General features: G+C 37.9%; 1 pseudogene; it reads right to left on the bottom strand.

Moving 5' to 3' along the window:
* Positions 1–1436: 1436 nt before the first annotated feature.
* Positions 1437–18310, bottom strand: LOC116913923 (annotated as a pseudogene).
* Between the last annotated feature and the right edge of the window lie 1470 nt (positions 18311–19780).

Raw genomic sequence — 19780 nt, 5'->3', positions numbered from 1 at the left:
GCCCTTAATGTCTCGTGGCCTACATGACACATATGGTTATCCTATATGAAACATGCATCTAGAAAGCTTAAATGCTAGCAATCACATATAAGATAAAATATTAATTTTTTTCTTTCTAGATATGAGTTACTTCAGATAATTATATTGGATAATATAGCTCCCCACATTTACCTATAGACATAAAAATGTCATTTTTCATAACACCTAAGGCAATATTTCACAAACAAACAAATAATGATAAGTCATCCATAATGATAATTTATACTCATAAATCAGTGCAGGAATAACCAGAGAAGCTTCCTCCACGAGCAAATGGGATCTGGTAGAGAGACTTACAGCAGACTTTATTTGGAGAGTAGATGGGACATTGGGAGCTGGGAGAGTAGAGGGAAGGGAAACTTGTGGTGATTTGTTGTATGAGAGAAAAAATTACTTTCAATTAAAAAAATAAAGCCAAACAAAACAACAAAACCTATTTTTCTCTGCTACTTATATTAATTTTTATATTCCTAGGTACCTCCATGCTCCAATTTCTAGCTGAGCGTTTGATTAGTTGACACTAGTTATCTTTTATATATTCTTTTTCTCTCAGTATATTAATCAAGTTTTAAATAATGTTAATTACAGCATTTGAAGGAAAGAGCTAATTCCACAGAAAAAGGAAGACTATAATGTACCCATTAAACTGCTAAAATTAGTGATGAGGCTACAAGAGGAGTCAGTTGATATCCATAGTACTGTCAGGGTGTGACCACAATCACTAGACAAGCTCAGAGTCGGAGAACACGGAAGATATTTCATAGTCTGCTGCAATGGCAATAAAAAAAAAAAAAAAGAGGAGGAGGAGGAGGGGGGAGGGGGACGAGGGGGAGGAGGAGGAGGAAAAAAAAAAACACACCACAAGGAAAAATTCAGTACTGAATGACTGGCTCCACCCTCTTCACCGTAAAATAGTTCAAAGCAAATAGCTAACCATACTGAAAGACTACTTTTTGGTGTAAAACAGGGAGCTAGGATGGAAACAGAGGATGATGGGAACAGGGTGCTACGTCTGTCTAAACTCGTCCCTTTCACATAGGCGTGTAAGTGCTTCTGAGCATATAGGATTGGGACGCCAGGGTTCGATGCTCTGGAAGCCACAATTTCATGTGGGGACTGGATTCATATTTACAAAGGGTCTGCAGGTTCCCGGCTTCCTTTTGCAGCTTGTCATCTTTAGAGGGACTCCTCCCCAACCCATACCTACAACTAAAAAAAGACCCTTTTTGGAATGGGGTTTCTGCTATACCTCCAAACTGGTAAATACCTTAAAGCTCTGTCATCCTTAGCCTGGAGGTCTAACGTGATATTTATCAACTCTCGCATCCCCGACATACATTAAAAGGAAAACTAAATGGTACAAAATAGATTAAAATTAACGATTGTACAATATTCATTTATGCTTGAAATCTCAGTTCTAAACCAAGCTTATGGTTGTTCTTGCCATCCAGCAGGGCTGACAGCGTCAGTTTGATATTTGGTTTTAGGGTCTGAGTGTACTCTAAGCCAATCAGGCTAGAGTTGTTCTTTTTGGCTGAAAAGCAGGCACGGGGACAACCTGATGCTTGGTTGCTATTCCAAAGCGAGTGTCACTGTTTCCTGCAGTCCTGGAGAGATTGAAAGCAGTCTCCAACTTCTTGTTCACCTTATGGTAAACGGAGTCATGAAATTCTGTATGGTCATTCACGTTAGTATAAAGCTGGAATTTGTCCATCTTGTAGACAACTGCGAAGTTGCTCTGGGATTCACTAGGGACTTCAAGGTTTCAAAATTCATCTGGTAGCCAGCCATCCAGCTCCTGTAGCCAAGCAGCAGAGCGCCCCGGATTGGGGCCCTAGCAATGTCAAACTCCACATCACAGCTCAGTGATATGCTCGCTCTTGTACCCTGTCTTGATTTTAGCACTCTTCCCCCAGCCCCCATGTTAGGCGAGAAAGATGAATCAAAGGTCAGCTTCCATCCATGAGCAAGCTGGTCTTCCATGGGAATCTCAGTCCATCAGTACTTGGTTTCTACACTGTCATTCAAGACTTCGGTGGTCTTCATGTTGGCAGAGCCTGAGCTAGTAAATTCCAATCCATTCTCGGATTTCGTTTTCCAGTTAAGTTTTATGAAGCCAAAGCAATAGCCCTTGGTGAAGACGTCCCTGGTGGACTGGCCATGATCAACGTGCATGGGAGGTACAGCCGTGTTCTTGGAGGTGACGGGAGAACAGACAGCTATGGCTTGGCTTGCAGTGAGGAGCTATGTTTTGTACATTCTATGTACCAATCTTCTGTGGGATTTATAGCTGAAAAACGTGCTTTCCCATTCTGTGGACCACTACTGTTAGCAAATCATGGCGTCCATTGTTATAATAGAAACATTTGGTTTCATATAGTCACTTTTGTCCATTTTTGGTCTTAATGCCTGTTCTACCATTGCCCCGTTTAGAAAACACTTTCTTGTGACTCTTAGTTCAAGCACATGTTCCACTTTATTCACTGTATCCACTTTACTTAGTCCCATGGAATCTGGCCTTTCATAGAACACCTTTGAAAATTTGGAGTTGAGTTTTTGTAAGTTGAGAGATGAAGGTCTAGCTTAACTTTCTACATGTAGCTTTTTAATTTTTTAGGATTATGTTTTTTTCATTTTATTCTTGAGATTATTATATAAATACACCATTTCACTCTCCCTCCAATCAATACTTCACAATATAACTCCTACAACTGAAGCTTGGGGAGCACTGCGGAAAAAGTGCATAGTGAGGGAGTTTGTTGTAGAACTGTGTGTCTGAGTAACACTAGAAGCTATTCGTAGATTTTGTGTTTGACTGGCGTCATTTATTGCAGATGCGGTCTTTCTTACCTATGCCTTTGGGTTGCTTGGCAAAAGTCTGTTGGTTGTAGGAGTATGGTCTTTTATCTCTTCTCTTGTATAAGCTCAATTCTTCTGAAATGAAAAGGATTCTGTTTGTTTGTTTTTTGTTTTGTTTTGTATTGTCTTATCAGAGCACCTCACTGGTTTTGATACTATAGCCCTACAGTAGCAGTAGTGGTTTCATTGATCAGGACAATTTTATATATCCTGGGTCTTTTATGTTTTGTGTGAATTTTAAGATTTTTTTTTCAAATTCTATGGAGAATTGTCTTTTAGTTTTGAGAGAAATTGCATTGAATCTGTAAGTTGCTTTTGTCAAGATGGACACATTCATAATACTAATCATATTAATCCCATGGGATGGTGTTTTGTCTCCTGGTTTGCCATGTAACTTATCTTCAGAGTCCTGAAGCTTTTATTGTACAAGTCTTCAAATTTTGATTCATATTTATTCCAAGAGGGTCTTAAGGATGAGATTGTTTTATGATCTTTTTTATGATTATCTCTAGTATATAGGGAATTGACTAATTTTTTTTATTGTTAAGTTTGCTGCTAAATAGCTGACCATGCTCATGACATTTTCTGTTAGATTCCTTAAGGAGTTTGAATTCAGAACCACGAGTCCATCAAATAAGAATGCTCTTACCATTCATATATGTATCTCCCTTTCATCATCTCTTATTACTTGAGATGAGAGTTCATGTAATCTATTGAACTGGAGAAGAGTGTACCTCTCCATAGTGAAGAAAAATGGCTTGAGTTCTCCATTTAGCATGATATTGGATGTGACATGGATGGATACTGTTTTTATTAAGTTAAGACACATAATAAGTAATGTCTATCCTTAGATTCACTAGAATGTTTATCTTGAAGGATTTTTAGATTTTGCCAAATATCAGTGCTTCATATCAGGTGATACTCATGTTTCTGCTCTAAGTCTATTTGCATGACTTATTGAATATGTTTTTACAAATATTGAATCATCCTTTCTGTTTTTGTAAGTTGACTTTATTATGATGGAGGATCTTCTTGACATATTCTTGAACTCAACTTATAAACACTTTATTGAGACTTTCTCTGTTTATGTTTATCAAGGATGTTTGCTTATTCTGATATGTTAACCTCTATTGATATATTGACATTCTCTTTCTTTATCTCTCTTCCTCCACCCCCCACTCATCCCTCTTTGTTGGGACTCTGTCAAGTTTCAGTACCAGAATAATACGAATCTTAAAATAATTTTAAAACATTCCTTCCATTTCCATTTAAGGGAATAGTTTATAGAATATTTGTCTTATTTGTTCTTTGATGATAGAATCCTGCACTAAATCCTTTTGACATTGTTTTTTTTTTCAGTCATGAGATTTTACTTATTTTTCTATTTCATTCATGGTTGTGCATCATTTCAAATTTCAAATAATCTTGGCTTGATTTTGGTAAGTATCTGTCTAGAAATGATTTCATTTCTTTCGGATTTTCCAGTTCTGTGGAGTATATATTTAATTTTTTCATCACAATATTTATTCAATAGCAACTGTACATGGCTAAGCATGTATGCTATTAGTGAATATTAGTATCTGGGTAAGATAAAAAGGCCTACTGCCTTCACTGTTTTGGGCAGAGCAGGGGAGCTGATGAAAATCCCAGAGTAAAGCTGAACCCCAAGGAGGTAGAGTGCTTTCTTAGCTTTTAGGAAGTTCTGGGTTTGCTTTCCAGCAATAGTGGGAGAGGATAATAAATTAGACACCACATGTGTCTGGACTAGAATAGAGCCAACAATGAAGCTTCCAAACCAAGCCTCTGAGGCACTGATTTTAAGTCCTTCCTGGTGGCTGAGCTCTTCTGCCATGAAGACAGATTAAGGGACAAAAAGGGTTTATTCTCCCTGGCATAAAGCAACTAGGAGGCCAGAAAGTAAATAAAAGAAAATCTGGAAATGGACAGGAGTTGCTTTTTGTTTATTTGAATTAGTATTCTCAGAGTAGTTTTTTAAGTGTTAAACAGCATTCTTTTTTTTCTGTTTCTTGCTTCTCCCTGTAACTCCTGCTGCCTATGAATGACTCCTTACTGTTAACTAATGTCCTTCTCTTTGGCAACAGTGTGAGTCTCTCTTAGAAGTTTTCATTGACTATGGGCTTTCCTTAGTGAAGAAGAATGGCCATCCATGAAAGAATAGTCAGGAAACTCCTTGGGAAAGCCCATTCCTGGAAAGGGTTGGGCTCCAGGCTCTGCCGAAGGTTCCACAGGCTACACATGGAAATTTCTATTCCGTAGTGCAGTTCCTAGACCTGTATGTACATGCAAAAGTCCAACATGCCCATGGTATGTCAAAGGTCTTGATTTTGAAGTTTTAAAATATGCCCCCTTCATTTGGATTTATTAATTTTGCTGTGATTTTGATGATCTCTTTGTAGCAATAACTTGAGTGTTTGGGAGATATTGTTTGTCCTTATTTATCTAAGTCATTCACGAGCATCATTAAGAGCTAATGATGCTATCTATCTATAGTTGATATAGATAGTATAGTTGACACTTAGAGCTGTAAAAGTCTCTCTCAGTACTGCCTTCATTATATGTCACAGACTTTGGTATTTTTTATTTCATTTTTACTTACTTTTAATAAGTTTTAAATTTTCTTCTTGTGTTGTTTCCTTGACTCGATTACCATTAGGTGGTATTTCATGTTCTTTAGACTCTGTTGGTGTTAATATCCAGCATATTTACCACTTAATTGTGGTAAGTTAGAATACAGACTGTTATTTTCATTATCTTACATCTGCTAAAATATTCTCTACAGCATTATATATGATCAGGTTTGGAGTCAGTTCCATGTGTTGCATTCATTCCACTATTTATTCATAATAGTGGAGTATTGAAATCACTCACAGTACTTTTGTTGCTGGAAATATGTGTAATTAATCCAATCGTTTGTGTTTAATAGCATTGAATGAAACCGTGTATGATGTCTTTAGGTTTAATTTCATCATAGCTTCTTGGTGAATTTTTCCCTAAATGAGCATAGAGTGATCTTCCAGATTTCTTCTAAAGTTTTGTATATTTTCTCTTTTTATTTATTCTTTTCTCTTATATGATATCCTGGCTGCAGGCTTTCCTCACTACAGTTATTCTCCAGTTATTCCTCTCAGTTATTGCACTCAATCTCCCCTCTCCTGTTCATCCACTCCTTGTCAGTTTCTTTTCAGAAAAGATCAGGCCTCACAGGAATAACAACTGACATTCCTGACATAACAAGGCACCAAAACTAGGCAAAACCCCCTAATATCAGGGCTTGATAAGACAACTCAGTTGAAGAAAAAGGGACCCAAGAGCAGGCACAAGAATGATTCAGTGACCACCCACTCCTACTGTAAAGAGGTCACCAAGATCACCAAGCTAAAAGCCACAACACATATGCAGGTGACCCAGCTCAGACCCATGTAGGTTCCAGGATTGTGGGTTCATGTCCTGTGAGATCCTGAGTCTTTCTTAGCTAATTTTGTGGGACATGTTTTCCTAGTGTTCTGAACTACTTTAGCTCCTACAGTCCTTGTCCCTCATTTGGTAGAGTTCCCTGAGTTCAACCTAATATTTGGTTGTGGGTTTTTGTATTTGCCCCCATAAGCTGCTGAAGAAAGCCATTGCTTTTTTTCCTGTCAGTTGTATTTGGCTCTAGTCTAGGTTTCTGAGCCACCAAGCTTCTGAATCCTGGCCATCAGGCCATCTAGGTAGTGTCAGTCATGGATTCCCTCTTATCCTCTTGTATTGTGGACTCAGGTTCTAAGTCACTCCCACAAGCTCTAAGCAACCACTGCCACAGTACATCCTTCAGGCAAAGAAGGTTACGGGTTTTAGGTTTTGTGGCTGGGTTGGTGTCCCAGTACCACCACTGGCAGACAATCCTGGCTACAGAAAATGGTCAGTTGAGGCTCTTTGTCCTTTAGGAGTCCTGACTAGTCTTTCTTATAGCTTCCAGGAAGGACTAGTTGTTCATGTCATTCCTCAAATGCCACTCATTTCGAGTCCTTTCTTCCCATGTTTTCCCCTTTGTCCTTCAGGTTTCCAACAGTCCCACAGTATACTTACACAATCTGTTCTCTTTGCACATTCCAGGGATATTCATGCACCCCCTTAGAGCCCTCTTCATTGTTTCTTAGCCTTTGTGGGTCTGTGAACTGTAGCACGATTACTTGTTAGATTAAAAACTAATATTCTCTTACAAGGGAATGTCTATCATTTTTCTTTTTCTGGGTCTGAATTGCCTTGCTCTGGATAATTTTTTGCAGGTTTCATCCATGTCTGCAAAATTCATGATGTCATTTTTAATAGCTGAATAACATTCTATTTTATAAATGTACCATGAACATAATTGAGAAAGTGTTCTTATGAAGCATCATTTGGTTAGATTCCTAGGAGTGGTAAAAATGGGTCTGGAGATACAGCTCTTCCCAATTCTGAAAAGTGGACAAACTGATTTTCAAAGTGCCTGTACAAGTTTGCATTCCTACCAGCAATGAAGACGTGTTTCCAATGATCCATATCCTCACCAACATGAGCTGTTACTTGAATAGTTTATCTTAGCCATTTTAACAGGTATAAGATAAGTTCTGAGTCATTTTTATTGCATTTCCATGATAGTTAAAGTACTGAATATTTTTAAAGTGCTTCTTGGCCATTATAGATTCTATTGTTAAGAATTCTCTGTTTAGATCTGTCCTTCATATTTTGGTGTTGTTTGGTTTGTTCATATCTAGTCTCTTAAGTTATTTATAAATTTTGGGTATCAGCCTTCTGTCAGGGGTGGGTTGGTGAAGAACTTTCCCATTCTTTAGGTTTTGTTCTGTTGATGGTGTCATTTGCTTTACAAAAGATATCCAGGTTCATGTGGTCCCATTTATTAATTATTATTCTATTTTTTAATAGTCTAAGCTATTGGTGTTCTATTCCAGAAGTTGTCTCCTGTGCTGATATACTAAAAGTTGCTCCTAATTTCTCTCCTATAAGGCTTAGTGTATATTAGTCATAAAGTAAAGAATAACCATGCTACAATCCATAGACCCAAAGAACCTAAGTGATAAGGAGGGCTCAAGGATGTAAGATTGGATCTCACTGAGATGGAGAAATAGAATAAACATTGAAGGTGGATGGCGGAGAGAGACTGGATAATGGAGGGGCAGACAGGAAAAAGGAGGGATCAGATGGGAGAAAGACAGGGGGAGAGAGTACAGGTAGAGACAAGGGGAGTTTGGTGGGAAGCATCTCTGCAATGAACTAGAAACCTAGGCCAATGGAAACTCAAGAATCTATGAGGGTAAGCCTAGTTAGGACTCCTAGAAATAGCATGTATGGAGCTTAAAAAGTCATCTCTTGCAACCAGGTAAGATTTCCAATGGAAGGAATGGAAACCCAACGAAACCATAAAACCTTTGCCCTATAATGTGTGCTTTTTCAAAAATGTTAAGGGATCAAGATGGAACAGAAACTGAGGGAATGGCCTACCAATGACTGGTCCACTTTGAGACCAATCCCACAAGAAGAAACCCACTCTTGACAGCGCTATACTTGTAAACAGGAGCCTAGCATGGTCATAACCAGAGAGGTTTTACCAAGAAACTGATGGAAACAGATGCAAAGACCCACAGCCAACTATTAGGCAAAGCTTGGAGAATATTGTAGAATATGGTGAGGAGAGAGTGTAGGAGCCAGAGGAGTCAAGAACACCAGAGGAAAACCTACAGAATCAACTAATCCAGGACTGTTGGGGCTCCTAGCGACTGCACCACCAACCAGAGAGCATATATGAGGGTAAACTAGGACCTTCACACATATGTTAACAGTTTATAGCTTGATCTTCATGTAAGGGGCCTCTCTCAGACTCTGTTGCTTGCCTTTGGAACCTTTTCCACTCTTGGTTTGCCTTGTCTAGACTATATAGTAGTAATTGTTTAATTAAAAACAATACAATAAAATAAAAATCAATGAACCTATACTCACAAAATTGCAAAACCTAAGAGAAATGGATAATTGTCTTGTATATACAACTTACCAAAGTAAAACAAAAATTAGATAAACAACATAAATAGACCTATAACCATTTTAAATAAAAATAATCACCAAAGTCTCTCAGCCAAAAATGTACAGTTGTAGCACTGAATTCTCTCAAAGAGAATTTCAAACTTTCAAAGAGAGTTAATACTGATATTCCCCAAATTATTTCAAAATAGAAACAGAGAGGACATTGCAAATTCATTTTATAAAGCCATAGTCACTCTGATACACAAGCTATACAAAGATTCAATACAGAAAGATAATTACAGACTAATTTCCCTATAAAACATTGAAACAAAATTACTCAATGAAACACCCACTTTGCAGAAAGGAACTTCAAAGGAAAATCACCCACCATGATCAAGTAGGCTCCATTCCTAGAGAAGCATGGTCATTCAACATATAAAAATCAGTCAAGGTAATCCACCATATAAACAAAATGAAAGAAAAAAAATCCACATGATCATCTCAGAAGATGCTGAAAAGGCCTTTAGCATAATGCAACACACCTTTCTAATAAAATTCTTATATATGAAAGACACAAAAATACAAGAAAAAATATAACAAGCCTATAGCCAACTTCACAATTAATAGAGAGCAACTCATAACAGTACCAATAAAATAGGAAAGACGAGGTTCTCCACTCTCTACGTAACTATTCAACATAGTCCTTGAAGTTCTAGCTAAAGCAAAAAAGCAATTGAAGGAGATCAAGGGAATACAAATTGGAGAGAAAGAAGTCAACGATTTTATTTGCTGATATGATAGTGCACATAAGCAACTTTAAAATGTACCAGTTAACACCTATAGCTGATAAACACCTTCAGAGTACAAGATTAACCAAAATAAAAAAAACCAGTAGCCATTATGTATTGAAATGACAAAGGGTCTGAGGAAGAAGCCAGAAAAAATAAGACCCTTCACAATAGCCACAAATAATATAAAATATCTTGGGGTTCCCAACCAAGCAAATGAAAGCCTTATATGACAAAACTTCAATTCTTTTAGGAAAGAAATCAATGAAGATAATAGAAATAGAAAGATCTCCATGCTCATAAATCTGCAGGATCAAGATAATAAATATGAATGCTCTGCAGACATAATCTGCATGTTCAGAGCAATACCTGTAAAAGTTCTGACACAATTCTTTACAGGCCTTGAAAGGAATATACTCACCTGCATATGGAAAAATGAAAACCCCAGGATAGGTAAAACAATCCTGTACAATAAAAGAAATTGGGGAGGTATCACCATCTCTGATTTCAAGCTGTACTACAGAGCTATAGTAATAAAATCTTCTTAGTAGTGGCATAAAAACAGACATATAGAGTAATGCTATCAAATCAAAAATCTACACATAAAACCACACAGCTGTTGACAACTGATTGTTGATAAAGAAGCACCAACTACACAATGCAAAAAAAAAAAATAAAGCATTTTTAGCAAACAGGATCTTTGCATGTGAAAGAAGGCATGTAGACTGATACCTACCAACTGCACCAAATTCAAGTCCAAGTGGATTAAAGACCTCAACATTAAGTCAGACACACTGAACCTGACAGAAGAGGAAGTAGGAAACAGCCTTGAATATGTTGACACAGGAGACAACTTGCTTAACAGAACACCAGTAGCATACACACTAAAATAAACAACTAAGAAAATGATACTTCAGAACATTGGGAATTGAAATGTCAAGACTTAGCTATTCTACTCTTTGGCATATATCCAAAAGATATTCCATCATCTCACAAAGGATCCTGCTCAATTATATTCAAAGCAGCTTTATTCATAATAACCAGAAACTGGAGACTACCTATGTGTCCCTCAACGGAAGAATGGACGAAGAAAATATGGCACATTTGCATAATGGTGTATTACTCAGGTATTAAAAACATGAACATCATGGAATTGGCAGGCAAATGGATGGAACTAGAAAAGATCATCCTAGGTGAAGTAACCCAGATCCAGAAAGACTATCATGGTATACACTCACTTGTGAGTATATGCTTTTAAAGTACAACCTCCTTGCTTGTAATTATAGCACCTTTTTGTACCTGATTTTTGTTAGTTTGGATATTCTCTCTTAGTCGTTTAGTTTGTTTTGATAGGGGTTTGTCTACCTTAAGGATTAGCTCTTTTATTGTCTCTTTGTATTGTTCTCTTCATTTCCCTTTTCCTGATTTCAACCATTCATTTGAATATTTTCTGCTGACTGTTTTTCTTGGGTTTGCTTACTTCTTTTTGCTCTAGAGCTTACAGGTGTTCTGTTAAGCTGCTAGTATGAGGGCTCTATAATTATTTTAAATGTAATTACTTACTGCTCTGAACTTTTCTTTTAGCACTGGCTCCATTGTGTCCCATAATTTAGGATATGCTGTGCATTCATTTTCATTGCAATTTAGGAAGCCATTAATCATGATTCATTTCTGTTTTAATTCAGTATTCATACAGTAGAGGTTTGTTCCATGAGTTTATATGCTTTCTGTTGTTTCTGCTGTTGGAATCCAGCTCTAATTTATGGTTTTCTGATAGGATGCAGGATTGTTTTGAAATCAATTTTTTTTGTATCTGTTGAGACCTACTTATGAAGAAAGATACAAGAAGACCAGGGTATATTCTTTTACGTTTTGGTGAAATGTTCTGTAGATAAATCTGAGGTCCATTTGGTTTATAGCATCTTTTAGCTCCCATATTCCTCAGTTAGGATTTGTCTGAATGACATGTGAAAGTGAGGTATTGAGGTATCCAACTATCATTGTGTGAGGGTCAATGTGTGGTTTAAGTTTAATAATATTTCTAGTATGAATATGAATAGCCTGTCTAAAGGACATAGATTTTAAAAAATTGAAATGTTTTGGTGGATCTTTACTGTGATGAATAGGAAATCCTTCCCCAACTCTTTTGATTGATTTTAGTTTGAAGTCTATTTTGTTAGATATTTGAATGACTAGAGCAGCTTGCTTTTTACGTCCATTTGCTAGGAAGATGGTATCCCAACTCTTTATTCTAAGGTAATGTCTACCTTTGATGTTGGGTTTGCTTATAAGCAGCAGAAGGATGCTCTTTACATGCATTTTCTTAGTCTGTGTCTTTTTATTGAGGAATTGAGTCTACTGATACTGAGAAATTATGTGCTATTATTTTATCGTTGGCAGGGATGTTTTGTGTGTGTGTGTGTGTGTGTGTGTGTGTGTGTGTGTGTGTGCGCGCGCGCGCGCTTATAAATTTTAGGGTTTTTATGTTTCTTTTGTTTTTGGTTGGTTGGTTGTCTTTTTGGGTCTGAGTTTATTTATAATCTCTTATATTCTGCTGGTAATGATTGCGCCTCTAGTTCTCCTTTGTTTAGGTAGATTTTCCATCCCCAGGATTTCATTAGGTTGCGTTTTCTTTATTGCTTGTATCTCTATTTTCATATCCTGAACAGTTTTATTGAGTCCCTTCAACTGTTTTTTCTATTGTTGTTTTTGAGGGGGTGTTCTTTCTTTAAGGTATTGAGTTGTCATTTCATTTTTGGTTTTTTTTTTTTGGTCTTTTTCTTGATTTCTTGAAGTAATTTTGTTCATTTCTTTAAGCCCATCTATCTTCATAAAGTTGGTTTTAAGGTTTTCGCTGTTGTTGTTTTTTGTTTTTGTTTTTTGTTTTTTGTTTTGCCTCAGTTGTGTTAGAATAGTCAGAGCTTACTGTAGTCAAATATCTGGGCTGTGGTGGTGACATATTGCTCTGACTGTTGTTAATTGTTTTCTTAGGCTGGGATCTAAACATCTTGGTTGGAGATGATTATAGGTCTAGGTGCTGAGTTCTGGGTTTATCTTTGTTGGATGGATGTTTTGTTCATGGTATCTGCTACTTCTCTAGTCTTCTAGCCTGTGTATTCTGGGGTTGAACAGGGTCTCCAACTGAGTTTAGGGTTGGACTTCTGGGGGTAGGTGCAGTCTCTTGCCAGGCCAGATGTCTCCACTTGGCTTAGAGAATGCTAGCTTTCTGGAATCCTACATGGGAGCTGACCCAGCTGGGGGCTTCAGCCTGTTGTAGGCTGGTGCATGCTGATCAGGAAAGAAGCAGGGAGAAGGGATAGTTTTGTCTTAGGCACAGAAAGAATGCAGATGGTCTGAAAGCCGCAGGTGGCCTCCCTTGATTTCTAGTGCCTGGTGGCCACTGGTTCAGCAGGGAGTCTCCACCATTTGGGGGGCTGGAATATGGTAACAAGAGGAAAGGAGTATTTTGAATGCTGTCGGATGAGGCTTATTGAGAATATGAAGGGGGTGTTCATGTAGGCAACCTACTTAGTTTTCTAGCAGCTATGACCTCTGTTTGGGCTGGGGGTGTCTGCTGGAGTTGGGGACCTGTCTTCTGGCAGGCATTGCTTGTGGGTACACAGGGGTTTCTGATCTTCCACATTTCTCTGATTAAAATCTATGTTGTCAGTGTTAGGGGTAGATATGCCTGCTTTTCTTTCTTAGTTTTATTTGCTTGAAATACTTTTTCCCGATTATCAGTGAGAATGAGTTGTGGGACTTTAAGGAGGCAAAAACAAAACAAAACAAAATAAAACACCTACAAAAACATGCATTATATTTTCTCAATTCAGTTTATTCATTTATGTTTTTTTATTTAAGAATTGGTGCTGTTTCCACTCAGAAGTTTTACTGAAAGATGTGCATTAATTAACTAGAACAAGATTGCTGTAATTTTGTTATTCTTGTAGTGTTTGCTTAGTCCTTAGTATTATGTTTCCTTCTATATGACCTTGTTGGTGTAATTTATACTATTCTTCACACTAATCAGCCATCATGGTATCCATAAATTCCTTAATTGAGCTTATTATGGAAAATTTTAATTTTTCTTCAAATTTATTGGATACTTTTGCTGAGCACAGAAGTCCTGGTTGACAGTAATGATCCTTCAGAACTAGAATATGTATTTCTAGGCCCCCAGGCTTTAAAAGTTACCATGTAGAACTTGGACTTAAATAAATTATTTGACCTTTTTTCCTTTTAGTTCTCAATTTCCTGTCCTCTCCTTCTTGCATGTTTTTAATGTTTTAATCATAATAGATCACACAAAGTTTCCTTTCCCAACTTGTCTATTCATGTTTTGAAGACTTTTGTATTTGGGTAGGAGAATTTGGGAATTTTTTTTTCTATGAACTAAATGACAATATTCTATGTACCTGTTTGGTTCAGTTAGTGGCATGATTAGAAGGTGTGGCCCTATTGGAGTAGGTGGGGACTTGTTGGAATATATGTGCCACTGTGGGGGTGGGCTTTAATACCCTAATGCTAGTTGCCTAGAAGTGAGTCTTCCACTAGCAGACTTCAGATGAAGTTGTGAAACTCTCAGCTCCTCCTGTACCATGCCTGCCTGAATGCTGCCATGTTCTTGCCTAGATGATAGTGGATAGAAGCTTTGAATCTGTAATTCAGACCCATTTAAGTATTGTCTTTAAAAGAGTTGTCTTGGTCTTGTTTGTGATGTCTGTTCACAGCAGTAATACCCTAACTAAGAGAGAAACTTGATACCAGGGACTGGAGTACTGCTGTTATAGGCCTGACCATGCTTTTGTTTGGAAACATTTTAAATTTTGGGAGTCTGTATTTGGAAAGCCATGGAATGCTTTAAGTAGGACTTAATGAACCAACATAGTAGGAAAATGGAAATCAGTGGTGCTGAGGGTCATTTGAACTGTGTAGGCCTACTAATCCAAGAGGTTTCAGTAGAGAAGAACTTTGATATGCGGCTGAGAGACTGTTTCTTCGATGATATTTTGGTGAAGAACATGACTGCTTTTTTGCCATTGTCTGAAGAGACTGTCTGAGGCTAATGTAAAGAGATTTTTATTAATTGCATCAACAAAGAAAGTCACAGAAAAGCCCAACAGAGACTTTGTTCTCTGGTTAAGTCTGATGAAGAGCACTTTGAACAAATGTAGCAAGCTGAGAAAGGAAAACTACAAAAATATATAGTCTGAGTATTAAAGGAATACCAGGAAGTGAAATGGAGTTGAATCCTGTTATCAAAGATATTAAATTGAATTAAGGAAATAATGACCTTGAGGTAAGTTTTCACCCAGATAAATTTAGGTCCACCCATGGCACAAGCCTTTAATACCAGGAGGCAAAAAAAAAAAAAAAATCTTTGAATTCAAGGCCAGGCTAGAATAGAGTAAGTTCTAGGCAAAGAAAAACTTAAATCCAGGTTTGGGGGACCACGGGCTTAATCCCAGTACTTAGGAGACAGGCATGCAGATCTCTGAGTTTAACGTCAGTTTATGGAGCAAGTTCCAAGATAGCTAAGCTTAGTCAATGAAGGAGTTCAGCTGGTGATAATGTAATGGAACAATGGGGCCATGTTCCAGTTCCAGCCAGGAGCAGAACTCGGCACCTTTGGGCATATGGCTCTGGATTTAGAGTCCAAAAAAGAACAGACTACTAGGACAATAGATGATTAGCTGGAGTTAAGAAATTAGTGGTGATTAGGAAGAGACCAGCTTCACTGAGGTGAAATCTTCTGGGAAGTGTTTTCTGAGAGCCCAAAAAAGCTGTGTTCCAGAGATAGCCAAGGTTGTACCTTGTGCTGCAGCTGTACTTGGTAATGTGCAAGAGTTGCCCAGGATGTACTGATTTTAAAGGCATGAAGGGGTCATGAAGAACAGCTGAGTCTTGGCACTGTGAGAGGTCATTGAAGGCCATTGGTGAAAGTGCAGTCTCAGTTGCTGTTTATGACCCAGGACTGAAGGGGTCATGCAAAGGATTTGAGACTTGTCAACATGAAAAGTGCCTATGAGAGGCTACTGATGAGGCCTTGTTGCAGTGGAAGACCCCAGTGTATGGAAGATGCGAGTACAATGGGATAATCACCAAGAATAGCAGTGGCAGAGGAGTGATCAATCTGAGCTTACAGTGCCACAGAGGGCAAAGCTGGAGATGTGATGCCAGCGTTTTGAAGGAGTCCAGAAAATTATGTGTGGATCCAAGACATTGAAACATGAACCTGTAACACTGAAAATGTCTTGGAGACCCCACGATGTTCGAGATGCTGGAGCCGTGCCTGAGGAAAGATGCTAACAGAGTGGAACCAGCCCAGGAGAAAGAAGTTCCTTGCTGTCAAAAGAGATGAAAAAAGGAGTTGAAGATCTGAAGACCACTTTGACATCAGACATGGAGATTCAGAGTTTGGAGTTTGCCCATCTGGTTCTCTGTCTTCCTTCGGGGATTACAGTTAAATGACTGGATGAATCTCAGAAGAAACCTTGAACTTTGGACTTTTAACATTGTTAAGACTGCAATAGACTACGGAGACTTTTGAAGTTAGACTAAATGTGTTTTGCATTATGCTATGTTTAGGTATAGTCTCCATAGACCAATGTGTTTGAACAAGCCAAAGGAGGCCAGGAAGTGGAATGCGATGGTGTGTACATGTTTGGTTCAGTCAATGGGACAATTAGAAGTTGTGGCCCTGTGGAGTACATGAGGATTTGTTGGATTAGATGTGTCCTTGTAGGTGTGGGCTTTAATACCCTAATGCTAGCTGCCTAGAAGTGAGCAGCCTTCAGATGAAGATGTTGAACTCTCAGATCCTCCTGTACTTGCCTGGATGCTGTCTAGTTTCTGCCTTGATGATAATGGACTGAACCTCTGAACATGTAAGGCAGCTCCAATTAAATATTATCCTTAAAAGAGTTGTCTTGGTCATGGTGTCTGTTCACAAGAGTAAAACCCTAACTAAGACAGTGTCTGAAGGATTAGTGCTAACAACCACAGACAATAGAAAACATGTAGCATAAACATATCTGAACAAGTATCTGTGAAATAGGACTTCAAATACTTTGGGCCTATGCCCTGGGGTGGTATAGCTTGGTCATATGGTGTATTCGTTTTATGATTTTGATAATTCTCAACACTGATTTATATATTTATATATCCCTAAAGATACAACATTGGTGCTCATATCTTGGTGGTACCAACAGCTTTATGATTGACCTAAGGGCATCTTAACAGGAAAAAAATTATATTTGGTATTGGAAACCTAGTCAACACCCTGGAGACAGGGGATTCATAAATGGTGTAGAATTGCCTACAACCATTGCTTTCTTAGACTGGTATAATTCTTAACTGCATTGTACATATTATCATCAGTCCAGCTCATACACCTCAAAGAAGTTTCTTTTTTTTAATAGACAGAGATTATGACAGAAAATCAGAACATGTTAAAATACAGAAACCATCATAAACATCCTGAGGTGCTCAGATCATAGAAAACCTAAAGTACAAGTCCTGCCTTTAAGTCTCAGGGGCCATCTCAGAAAAGGTGGTAGAGGGAGAAAATATCAATGCAAGAGAGCAAGGAAGTCTGCTGTGAGATTTTGTCTCCTATAAAGATAGGGAAGTTATATCCTACTAATTGTGGCAGCCTAAACAGAACCAGGACAACGACACTCCTAAATTACGTAGGAATGTGAGGAAGAGGTGTCTCCAAGGTCCGTACCCCAGACATAGAACTATATAATTCTTACCTAAAAGTACTGAAAAGAAAGAGAAAATTTCCCCCCAGGAAGAAGTCCTCAGATGAATTATCTAATATGAGTTGATCAGCCCTGACATCATGTGTATTCAAGCAACACTACAACAAAAGAGGCAAGAATTTGAGATGGAAAATAGAATACAATGGGATGATTTGAGGGGGAGAAGTGGGAGGAATTGTTGAGAGGGGAAAAAAAGGGGGGAATGGTGTAATTGTATTACAGTTAGAATAGAAGTATGAAGAAAAAGAATTAGGTGTAATAAAATAAAAAATATTAGTCATCATAGTATGAACAAAAGAATGAAGTGGTAGATAATTTGTTTTTAGTTGTACATATAATTAAAGTAGTCCTAGTAAATCAGTATCCTATGACTTATTATAAATTAGGTAAAAAAAATTTAAGTTTCAAATTGTATTTTACTATGAATAAAAGAATTCTCATCTCAAATTTAATAAAATTTCAATAGTTTTTCCATTCAACATAGAAATTATAAAATAAAGTAGACCATACGCTTACAGAAATATAATAATATATTTTCAAACCATTCTTTAACCTTCCTGGATAATGGAAAATCAGATTAATTATATTTTGGGAAGGGGAACTAATAGTAGTTACTCCAGGTTAATACAAAAATGAAATGAGCATTTCTGTCTTGTACTTTATCCTGTCCTTTCTGTTTGCGGTTACACAGATAATTTACATTTTCTACTAGTCATTAAATTAGACTTTTCAAGTGTCAATGACAAAATGTTCATCTAACATCATTAAATTAAATGTAATAGAAATTACCTTTACTATGTACCTTTCTTCTCTGGTCATGTTTCGAATGATGGTTCTTTCCATGGTGTACAAGCTCTCATGTACTGTTTGTATAAACTTTAAGATATATTTTAATTGTTCTTAACTAAGCAAACCACTAAACCTACTTGGCTTCCTGACTTGACTTTCAATTTTTCAAATTGAATGAAAAAAGGAAAGAAAGAAAAGGAAAGAAGGAAGAAAGGGAGGAAGGAAGAGAAAGGAAAGACTATGGCTGACTGGTCCTATATGAGGTGGAGAAGAATGCTTACTGTAGATGAAAAGGAGACATAACCAGAGGCAGGGACATCTGGGAGGCCCAAAAGATACAAGACGTAATCATAATAGATGGATTATATAGAGGGACAAGTCTCTAGGGGAAGGGTAACCCAGCAACTGAGCTGTAAATTTTGGGTAGAGGGTGGGGTATGCTATTTGTAGTCTGTAATAGGCACTGAAGAAGGCTGGGAGTACCTAGCTTTCAATCCACTTTGACGTGTTAAATAGGCACCTTGCCTTTGCCCCTTTGTTCCAGAGTTTTAGAGTTAAAACGGGTGGCTCATTTTGTTGGTGAGGCTCTCCACTGATGTTTCCTATTGGGCTATTTAATTTTCACATTTCAACCATCATTTTAGGTTGCCTTTTGTTCAGCAATTCTTTTTCTTCATTAAGTTCAGTCTTGTATCTTAGATTTGTGGAATCCTGCTATTTAAGGTCATAGTCTACCACATCTGCACAGCTCCTCTGAACTTGGGGCAAAATGGAGGACTCACTTTCCCAGCAGGGCTTCCTCTTCTCTGCCTGATCTGGGCAGACTGAGCCCTACACCCTCTACCTGAGGAAAGTCACTCAGTCCTTGGCACACCTGTAAGTTCAACTTTCTCTTTCCCAATAAGAACCTGCCCGGCAAGTACCTTAGGTTCCTGGAAGATGTCTCCACGCCAATGAAGCATTTCCAGTACTTTAAACTCTAGTCAGTGGTTTACATTCACCCTAAAAACTCCTTCCCACCTTACAAGGTTCATATGGCCATTTTCTACCCTGAAGGTAGAAAAGCTGTATGAAGACGAGGTGTTTTACTGAAGATTTCTAAGCGAGCTGTTTCACTGAGTGCTGTTTAAAGATCTATAACACTAAAATCCTCAGAGGACTTTGTCCCCACCCCCACTACCACCTTTTTGCACTCCTTCAGAACAAGCGTTCTGGGCTGTACATCATTCTTCCAGCCCAGTATGCAGAGGGATCTGGACTCCCTGAGAGACAAAGCAGACTGATTGCCCATTTTATTTCACTTGCCTCTCTCTCTCTCTCTCTCTCACACACACACACACGCACACGCACACGCACACGCACACGCACACGCACATATATATCTATAATATTTTTCAGCATTTATAACAATATGACCTGTATATATGTTACTAGTATGCATACATAATTTCAGGCCCACCCATATGGTATTGAATAACAAAATGAGGGGCTATTTTTAAGGATAAGTAATGTTTTACTTCTTAG

The sequence above is a fragment of the Rattus rattus genome, chromosome 12 (genome assembly GCF_011064425.1).
Source record: "Rattus rattus isolate New Zealand chromosome 12, Rrattus_CSIRO_v1, whole genome shotgun sequence".
Taxonomy (NCBI): Eukaryota; Metazoa; Chordata; class Mammalia; order Rodentia; family Muridae; genus Rattus; species Rattus rattus.
The sequence above is the reverse complement of the archived record's forward strand: the minus strand, read 5'-3'. Positions and strand labels throughout refer to the sequence as shown.